Source organism: Marmota monax, unplaced genomic scaffold (genome assembly GCF_021218885.2).
Source record: "Marmota monax isolate L192 unplaced genomic scaffold, Marmota_monax_Labrador192_F-V1.1 WCK01_AAM20220418_F8-fsc00848, whole genome shotgun sequence".
Classification (NCBI taxonomy): domain Eukaryota; kingdom Metazoa; phylum Chordata; class Mammalia; order Rodentia; family Sciuridae; genus Marmota; species Marmota monax.
The window spans coordinates 8713-19191 of record NW_026693592.1 but is presented as its reverse complement, the minus strand read 5'-3'; the positions used below and the strand labels follow the sequence as shown (position 1 = coordinate 19191).

The 10479-nt window shown below is 46.8% G+C and overlaps 1 pseudogene; it reads left to right on the top strand.

The window, feature by feature from the left end:
• Positions 1 to 6651: 6651 nt before the first annotated feature.
• Positions 6652 to 8778, top strand: LOC124102916 (palmitoyltransferase ZDHHC19-like; annotated as a pseudogene).
• Positions 8779 to 10479: the final 1701 nt, after the last annotated feature.

The following is a 10479-nucleotide window of genomic DNA, read 5'->3' as shown; positions in this document are numbered from 1 at the left end:
GTATTATGGCTCTTTGAACTAATTGGCAGTCATTCTGTTTTATATATAACAGTTCAGACAGAAAGGCCATGAATTTGGACTGGTTCTCTTTCTATCATATATCTATTTATCTATAATCTACCTATAACATGTTTTCAAAATATGTGTGTGAACTTCTTATGTTGGGCCTTTAAAAAGAATGGTAAAACTTTCTTCAAAGAACCATGTAAAGTCTACATTATAAAGTTATTGGATTAGTACAGAGTTCAATTCAAAATAAATACACAATGCACAATGCATTTCTAAAAAATATATTCTCAGATTCATGCATTCAAGAGGTCTATATAAGTAAGGTCTCTCCACATAGTGATGTGTATGTACGTACATACAAACATATTTTGTCAAAGATTACATATAAATAAGACTTGGGCCCTGATGGTACAAACCATTTATTCAAGGAATGAGTTGGAGAAAGAGGAATGAGTCCAAGCCTGGGTGCCCTCTTGTTACCCCTCCGACAACCCCTCTACTTGGAGAGGAAGGAAGGAAGGAAATAGAAAAAAGCTGATATGACATCGAAGGGATTGTTGAAAGCAAATCTGATGAAGGCTCAGAAGAAAAGAGGAGAACTGCAGAGAAGGAGTGGTCTTAGAGAATACTTAAGGAATCATGAGAAAATCTGGGCAATAGACACCTCTGAGGAGGTCTCAGATGCAAATGAGGAACATGTTATTGGAAACATGGACAGGTGATCCTTGTTATAGAGTGGCAATATTATAAATCATGTTTGTATCTTAGTGTTTGGTGGAAGGTAGAACTGAGAGCCATAAAGTTAGATATTTGGTTGAGAAAATTGCTAAGCAAAGTGTTGAAGGAATGGTCTGGCTCCTTTTATTGGCTAATAGTAAAATGCCATGAGAGAAATGACTTTAGGGCAGAATTGTTAAACAAAAAGAAAGCAGAACTTAAAGAAATGGAAATTCACAGCCTCTCCACAAGGTGGAAAATGGAACCTTAAGGGTGTGGCCAAGTGACCATTTGATAGGGAGCTCTATTTGATGTGAATCACAGATTGACTCAGTTATCCTAGGTGGGAAACTGCTGCTTGAACTGAAGGGGAAGGAGAGGGGAAGGAATGAAGGCAGTCAGTGGTCAGCTTTGGATTTTACAGGAATGAACCATAGAGCTATTTGATTAAGAATGTACACTGTTATTCAGGACAAAGGAAAAATAGTCTTCAAGGCAATTCAGAGACCCTCAGGGCTGCCTCCACAGTCTCAAATAGAGGGATCACTGCCTTGCTTTCAACAGGCAATTTGAATTCTGTCCAAAGCTGTGGGCTACTATTCTGAGCTTAAGAGGCAAAACCTCATACACCGGACATTTTCACCATTTTTTTCCCCTTTGGTAAAATAAGTCTCTTAAGGTGTGGTCCTATAGTTTCTGTTTCCTTTGGAGACCAATTTTCATTACTCCTGTTGGTAATCAGGCCAGGTTGGATATAAGACATCTCCTTTATCCAAATGTGACAATTAGTTCATTTCCTAGGCCTGGCAGCAGAAGAAAATGAGGCACTTGTTGAGCATCCAGCTCCCAGAGCCACTAGTGTCCAGCAGTTTCCAACCCTGCTTTTGGAGGAAACATAACTCAGGTGCCCAGGCCAGAGAAAAGTCATGTTTTTTTCTTTAGAAACATCTCCCTATGAGCTTCTGATGGGCAGAAAAACTGTCTCTCACCACATGGTTCTGCCAAATCTATTGCTGGCATCATTTGGCCGAATGAACAAGGGTCTTTGTTTTTGCCTTATGCCAAGACCCTGGAGAGTTCAGACTTAGAGGCATGACTGACCTCTCCTGTCACTATAAATGTCCAAATGTGATAACCCACTGAAAAAAATGACCCTTGTGGTACATATTTCTTTACTCTGTGAGCCAAAGGAATCTCTGGAGGGTAAGGAGGACAGCTAAGGGTTATTAGATGCTTAACGTTTGCAGAAGGGGTGAATTGAAAATGCCTCCCTTGTGCAGTCAAAGAAACTCAATGGAGCACAGAAACAACAGTAGGTATAATCCTTACAGGTTTATAAAGGCTTCATAAACAAACAAATGGAACCCAGCCATTTCCTGAGGAACCACTCCAGGTAATGCCCCTCTCTCAATGGGTAGAGTTTGGTCAGAGAGGGGAGAGGAACGCTCAGGAGGAATGAATGTGGGAGAGTAGAGTTTGGCTCATTCTGAAGTGTGTCACTGGGGCTTTTTCAGAGCACCTTTTCATCCATTAGTCACCACAGGATACCCCAAAATGGGATTGGGACAGGAGCTGGGGGAGAAAACTTTTCGTTTCCCTGGGAAGTGACCCTAGCCAGAATCTCGCATTTGTCCCAACTGAAAGATATGGAAAATGACAGCCCCCAAGACAATGTGACCTGGGAGGAAAGAGGGAGGTGTTGTAGAGAGATTGCAATAAATTACTGAATGGATCTTAAAGCATCTTCAATCATCAACTGGCTGTCTGGATCTACCAGTGCTGGGTGAAAAGCCACACTGCAATTCTATACCCTTTGACGCCCTCCAGGGGTTTGAGTATACTTTTTATACTATAAATATACTAGGCCAGTACATTAATCATAAGTGGCTGTAGCTATGATTCAAAATCATAAACAAACATCATGATATCTAAAAGCATAAGTAGAAGGGTTGTACCCTTCTACCTGGTTGGGTACAAGTGAAAAATGGTTACTAATGTCTAGACAAGCATTCTCTGAGAGGATAGGTTGTCCACGAAAAATGGGTACCCAAAGGAGAACAATTTGACATTGCATAAGAATAGAAATATTTGTGTTTCTAAGCAAGGTGTGCTACAGGATTCAAGATAGCAGAGGTGGAGTTTTCTCATGGGAGAAACACTTCTTTCATGACATGGAGTCTCAGGGTAAAATGGAGTCTGTTTTGGTCACAGCCCATATAACCTGGCCCATAACTTTGGAAGAAAGCAAAACATTCATCCCTTCCCACTGACAATGGGTCTTGAAGAGAGGAGGTGGATATGTGACACCACTCTTGACTGCCACAGTCTGGCTGGGCACAATTCACAAGCCACTTGTCAAGCAGGAACAAACTTTATTTTTAGCACCCACGCCAAACCAAGGGAGCTCTCCAGGAATTCCCAGAGAGCCCAACCACCACCTCTGGCACTTCCAGCGAGCACACTCAATGGGAACTCTTAGGTCATTTTCAATTTTCCCGCTCTTGAGGCAGATTGGCCGGGTCGTGTGGGCGGAGCCAAAAGAGTACCCCAATGAGCAGCTCCGTGGTCTGAAAGGGCGGGGAAACAGCCCAATGAGCATCACCTCAGAGGAGCCAATCAACTGAGCGGGTGGAGCCTGGCCCCTTTATCTTGCCTCCTCAGAGTGGTTTGCTCCTTTCTCCACCACCTGTGGACCAGGCCCGCTCTCGCCTCAGCCCGTGCCCGGAGGAGGCGTCGTGGGCAGCGTGGATCCCCGGACCGCTGGCAGGCGGCACCCTGGACCGGGCGAGAAGGCCACCGCCACTGGGGCTGCGGAGGGAGGTGGAGACGGGGCGGGCCACCGCGAGGGAAGGCGGGGACACGGAGGAGGACGCTGGAGCCGCAGAACGGCGCCACCACGGTGCGCAGCCCTCAACACTGGACCTTCACCCTTTCCTATTGCTGATGAGTCCTGGAAGGAGAAAAACAAAATAGTGAAGCTCTGAGTTAACAATAGGCCTCAGAGGAATAAGCCAGATATGAATACTTTCCCAGTGACAGTACAGTGATCCCCTGGGGGAAAAGATCAACTCTGGGCCTTCCCCCCTTGCCCAATAAAAACAAATTTCAAATTTTTTCAATCTCTTTTCTGAATGCACAAAGTGACACATTCTGTTGAAAAGATAAGTCATTTGTCAGTGTAACATACAAAAATCCCACGCTCCTTCTGTAACTGAGGTTCCATTTTCTACTCAGAAATTGAGCTTCTCTGATGCCTGACTCTGCTACTGAATAAAAGGCATAGCTAATCCATGAAGTCTGTGCCCGCCCCAGTAATTTGTGCTTTAATTAAATTAAAGTGGCAAACCGTTTTGGTTATTTTTGCTTACACCAGCCCTTTGTTCATCTCCACAAAATCCAAAGGCAGATGGGATTAGAGACACTGTGTACTCATACCAGACATGCTACAAGCCTGGGTACAATGATGAGAAATGGCTTTGCCAGAAGCCAACATGCCTGACAGGACAGGTGGTTAGGAGCCACATAGGTCATGAATCCTGTCACTGGAGTCTGGTAGAACTGTGGCTTGCAATAACTGCATTTAATTAGCTGACATGTGCCCATTATTGTCTTCCAGAAAGAAAGAAAGGTGCATCTCTGAAAGAATTGGGGTGAGGAGGAGCTTATCCTGTTGGTAATCCCTGCAGATTGCCGATCTGGAACCAGAAAATCAGGATCAAGTCCTGTTCCTCCCAGTGTTGAAGATTAACACCCAAGAAACACTAAGGCAAGAGTAAAAAGTTTTCTTTAAAGGATAGAACACCCCCCCCCACACACACACACACACATGAGAGAGAGAGAGAGAGAGAGAGAGAGAGAGAGAGAGAGAGAGAGAGAGAGATTGAGTTCTCTGGAGAGGTGGGGATCCAGAGCTGATACTCAAGGGAGTGGGGAAGTCTTGCACCTTTAATAGATTTCAGATTTTTTTTTTCTTGTCAAATCCCTCTACTTCCATCCTGCCTATGTGGCCAAAAGGTGGGAAGGGAGCCATCCAGCTGGTACACCCTAACTGTTTTACATATGTCAGGAAGGGAACAACTGAGTGGGTACTCATTAACAACTCCTTTCTGGGATAAACAATTCCCTGGATGCAGGTAACTTTGGCAACAGGTTGGAGGAGGGGGAAGTTCTCTGGAGATATTTGCATTTTATTTCCTTTGTAAAGAGTCTCCATCTTTCTGACCCAATCCTTCTTTATCTACATTGACTGTCCTTTTACCTGGTCTCAATGCCACCAGCCCTGATCTATCTTTCATCAATTTAATTTTCCTTGGCCAGGCATGGTGGTGGCACATCCCTCTAAAGCCACAGGCTTGGGAGGCTGAGGCAGGAGGATTAGAAGTTGAAAGCCAGCTTCAGCAATATTTTGAGACCGTGTCTCAAAATATAAAGGGATGGAGATGTAGCTCAGTGCCCCTGGGTCCAATTCCCATCCAGAAAAAGGGGGTCACTACATATGGGCTTTAGACAACTGTGCAGTTGCTGCATCTCAGCACAGACTTCTCAGTCAGTTGGTGGTAGCAGTTCTAGAGTGAAATTGATGTCACCTGGATCACAGGTTTCTGTATTCATTGTGAGAGAGAAACCAGAATTATATGGCCATTTTCTGCTCCAGTTGGGATGGGAAGATGATTTCTGTCCCTCACTGAGTCTTATGGTGGGAAGAATCTGCCAAACACAGAGTTTTAGGTGCTCCGTGGCCAATACAATGACACATGTCAGTATAAAAGAAACACAATTATTTTCTCATAGTATGCAGCTCATGGGGAGGCAGTTGAGGGACAGGACAGGGACTCAACAATATCCCAAGGAGTGTCTGGGTACCATGACTTGTTGCCTCAAAGATGGCACTCTTGGTGGCACTCCCAAGTGGCACTCCAGTCAGCAGGTCTAGCCTCAAGACAGAAGGAAGTGGGGGGGGGCAGATCTCTGCCAACTGCATCATCTTCCCTTTTATTGAAAATGGAAAAGTTTCTCCAGAAATCCTCAATAGACATTTGCACACATCCTTTTCACCAGAATTGTGAAATTCTGAAATTGTGATAGTTTTCCACCCCAGAAATGAGGGAAACTAAGATATTTAGTTGGTAGATTGCTACCTCCTTCCCCAAACTGGAACTCTGTCAGAACAAAAAGGAAGAAGGGGAGATGGGATGAGCAATGAGCACTGCCTGCTTCAATTAACACTGGGCCCAAAAGGGGGATAAGAATCAGCCGACTCCTCTCCATGACATCTCCCCAGAGATTCTGTATTAGTCAGCTTCCTATTGCTCTAACAAAATAACCAGGCATGGGTATTCTGTAAAGAGATGAGGTTTATTTAGCTCAGAGTCCAACATTTGGCAGCCCCTACAACTGAACTTTGATGAGGGTCATCACACCGTGGTGAATGGCAACATGGTGGGAGGACTGCATAGCCAGAAACTGGGGAGGATGAGTCTTGTTCTTTTTAGAACAACCCCCTCTCACAGGAACTAATGGGGGTCCATGAGAAGTCCATTACTCCCTCCAAGGGCCTCATCCCCAGTGGCACAATTACCTCCTACTAGACCCCACCTCTTGCAGGTTCTACCCCCTCAACACTGCCACACTGAGAACCAAGCCTCCAGCCTATGAACCTTTGTGAGACAAACCACATCCCATACTCACAAGCTGCAACAAAACCACCATTGTAAGAGCAGGACGTCCAAGTCTACAAGTGTGTATGTGAGGGCAGGGGAGGGTTGATATCAGAGGGCACAGGAAGCATCCAGAGCCCCCATTCTGTAATCTCTGTGATGTTCCTTTGATACTTTTTTCCTTTCCTGCTGTTGTCACAGCACTCTGAGTGGCAACTCAGAAGAAGTCACTGGTGGCTTTATTTTGCTGGGAAAAGGAGGCCAAGCCATGGAGTTCTCCAATGACTTGAAGTCCCCAACCCAACATCCAGTTGGATATGCTTGGTTCATTCCCAGTCTTCCTGCCACGTTCAACGTGGTGCTGCTGTTGAATGTCAGTGGCGTGTTATTTGCCTTCCTGTGAGTCTCCATGCAAGCTGTCAAGTTGCTTACAAAGACATAGAAAGGAGATAATGCAGAACCAGGGAAGTGGACAGGGTCAGGAGTGGGAAGAAGGATCTATAGTTAGAAGCACAGAGGTTTAGAGTACCTGATGCATTTAGGGAACTGTGGGAGGCTGGTAATGCTGGTGACATTTGGTGGAGTCTCTGTGATCTGTCTCTTGCCTGGATATTTAGATCTGTCCTTAAGGTCTGTGAATCTGACCTCAGGTAAGCCAGGCCTCATGGGGAGCTCTGGGTTGCTCTAGACTACGACTGAATCTGGCTCTGGTTTCATGTGCAGGTGGCTTGCCCTGAATGGGGAGTGGGACTTTGCCCTGGTTACTGGCCTCCTCTTTCTGGTCACCTTCAGCAGCCTGCTGTCTCTGAACTTCTCTGACACTGGCATCTTACATTGAGGTGTGGCCTCAGACCACTGAGAAAAGGAGGTGGCATCACAAGGGCTGATGCCCACAGGAGTAATTTCTAAAATGCTAACCCCACCTATGGTTCAGGGTCCATTCTCCCCATGTCATCATTACTTAGGTTGTGGCATTTTGTTTCCCAAGGTACTGAGGTGTGTAAAAACAGAATCCTGGAGGGTTTCCAGTTGCTTTGGAAGGGAGGGATGGGCAGTCTGGACAGAGGGACCAGCAGGCTCTTCCAAACCACATTAGTCCTTCCACACTCACCTCTTCCCATTTCACACATGACTTCAAGAACTGATCACTATTCCAAAGGGGAGAGCTCCATACAGAGCTCTTGTGCCTGTAAACCCCCTTCTCTTAGACTGCCAACCCATCAGAGTGGTCAGCTTGCTCAGCAAGGGCCAGGATTTCCCTGCCCACCTCTTTTAAATCCTTCTTGTTGCCCTAGAAAAGCTATGGGGCTGCCTCTGGCAGCCACATGATGGAAGGGCCTCCTGCCACTGCCCAAACCTCTTCCCATGCCAGGCTACTTTGAGCAGGATCCTGAGGCAGCATACATCACTTGGATGTATCGAAGGGCATTTCAGATACTCAGGTGCCCCCATTGCTTCTTCCATCACCCACCTAGGACCTTCCACTGTGTATATTGTAATATTTGTGTGGAGGTGAGCACCCCTCTTCCCTGTCCCCTCACCAATCCATCACTGGGTACCTGGCCAGGACCAGGAATCTCACAGCATAAGGAGTGGGTATGAGACTGTCTTCCCACACTGCTTAAAACTGGATCCCAGCCACTCTTGATCACTTACATTTCTTATCACCTCTGTGTCTGCACTTGTCCTGAGAGGGTGGCCCTTTTACACAGGAACTGACATGCAGTGGGCATCACATCTGTGCTGAGCCAGGTGGAGTCAGAGGGAAAGGCAGTGCCTGTCCCATCGCCTAGGTTGTTGATACTAGATACCTAGACCCTTAGGCCAGCTGCCCTGTTCTGGGGATCCTTTCCTGTCCTCATCTGGGTGTCCAAGTTGGAGGGTTTCCTGGGTTCTGAGTACTCTTCTCTCATATGTACACCTTGCACAGCTTTCCAAGTGCAGAAGCCTGGCTGGGGAAGGGTGTTCTTATGTCCTTATCTTGTATCTGAGAAAACAGAGGCCCAGAGTTATTGTATATCCTGCTCCAGGTGACACCAGGCAGGTCTAGTCTTTAAAGACCTCACTCATGACCAGTGATCTGATGAGCCATGGCATCCTAACTGTGCTCTAACAGTGGAAATGCCAGGTTCTCCCTGAGATGGGAGCCCATATGTGGGGCCAAGAACAGGCAGCCTAGAGGGTCACGTTGGGCAAGGCCTGATCATTTGAGGGTGATAGAGGCCAGGCTAGATAGAACCTTGAGGTCTGCCTCCTCTCCCCAGAGGAGTCTGACCACCACTGTAGGTGGGTGAACAACTGCATGTGGCACAGTAATATCAGGCAGATCCTGCTGCTGCTTGGGTCTCTTTGTCTGTACCTGGGTGCCCTGCTGGTGATATGTGTCATTTTCCTGGTGCACCCCAGAGATATGCCATTGTCCTTGGACAAGGCCATGACTTGTCCATGCAGTCCCCAGGACCCACATTGGAAACAGCAGCAGTTTGTAGAGGGAGGGGCAAGAAGCCAAGGGGTGGGATAACAGAGGGCTGGACTGATGTGGGTGGGTCTAGAGGGAAAAGTCCCTTGGGAGGTCTTGTCCAGGACAAGTGGAAGGTGAGTGGAGTCAGGGAGCTAGGTGGGATAGGATATATTGTGGAGTTGAGAATCTATGTGGCCAGAGAGATTGGTAATGATGATAAGAAAGGGAGAGGTAGGAAGACAGTGTGGTACAGTGAGGTTTCCGTTGGGTGTACTGGACTAACTATCTAGTGCAGGGAGGTAGAGTAGGTGGGTGGGGCCATATGAGGGAAGGGCCATGGAAGGCAGAGTCTCATCAAGGGGTGGGGCCAGTGAGCAACTGTCCCCAGGGTTGGCTTCTTAGCTCATGCACAGCTTCCTAGGGGCTGTACCCGCCACAGCCATCCTGCTGCCATTCATTTTGGGGCTGTTGATCCAGGCTGTAGCTGTGAGCACCACCAGGTGCCCCAGAGGGACATATAAAGTGGGGCCCAGGGCTTATGTCGGGATACCTGGCTGTGCAGAGTGAAGTTGCACTTCTGCCACCCGCCACCTTCTATGCTTTCTCCACTTCCCTTGGCCTCATTAGTCCTTCCACACCTACCTCTTCAGATGCAGCTCAGACCTCTCATCCACTTGGAGCTCGCTGGTCCTTCTCCCTCCTGGGTACATTGCTTCCAGAGCCTACTGTGTGCTAGGTGTGCTAGGCTGTGGGTTATTTGAGCGATGGGTAGAGAGGTGAGTAAGTACATGGTGCACTTCTGTTGATGAGCAACCTGCAATCACAGTAACACCGGAGACACCCAGGAACACTGTGAGCAGGGTTGGTCCTGAGTGTTGAAGCCGAGTGAAAGGAGCTAAGAGTGTGGCGAGGCCACACTCCCTGTCCTAGGTGTGATTGCAGAGAGGCAGAGGACAGGAGGGCATGGCCTGTGAGTGACACACCAGTGCTAAAAGGCACAGAATCCCAAAAGTAGGATGTTAAGGGAATGATGAGGATATGGCTCTAATTGAAGCCCAAGGTGGCATGGACAGTGAAGCTGACCCCCTGGGGGTCAGGATTAAAAAGGTCCAGAAAGTCAAGAGTGGAATTCAGTTCAGATGCAGTAAAAATCTGGGAGCAATGGTAGAATTTTTTTTTAAGTTGTTACTTGAGTAATAATTTACACACAGTACAATTCACTCTATGGTTAAGGATTTTGACACATGGATACTGTCCTGCACTCTCCACCGGGATCAAGGTTAGCCGCACTATTCACAATAGCTAAACTGTGGAACCAATCTAGATGCCCTTCAATAGATGAATGGACAAAAAAAATGTGGCTTATACACAATTGAATATTACTCAGCAATAAAAGAGAATAAAATCTTGGCATTTGAGTAAATAAATGGAGTTGGAGAAAATAATACTAAGTGAAGTAAGCCAATTCCCAAAAAACAAATGCCAAATGTTTTCTCTGATATAAGGTGACTGATTTATAGTGGGATGGAGGTGGGGGAGCATGGGAGGAATAGACAAACTCTAGATAAGGCAGAGTAGTGGGATGGGAAGAGAGCAGGCAGGGGGTTAGCAATGATGGGGGAATATGATGGACAT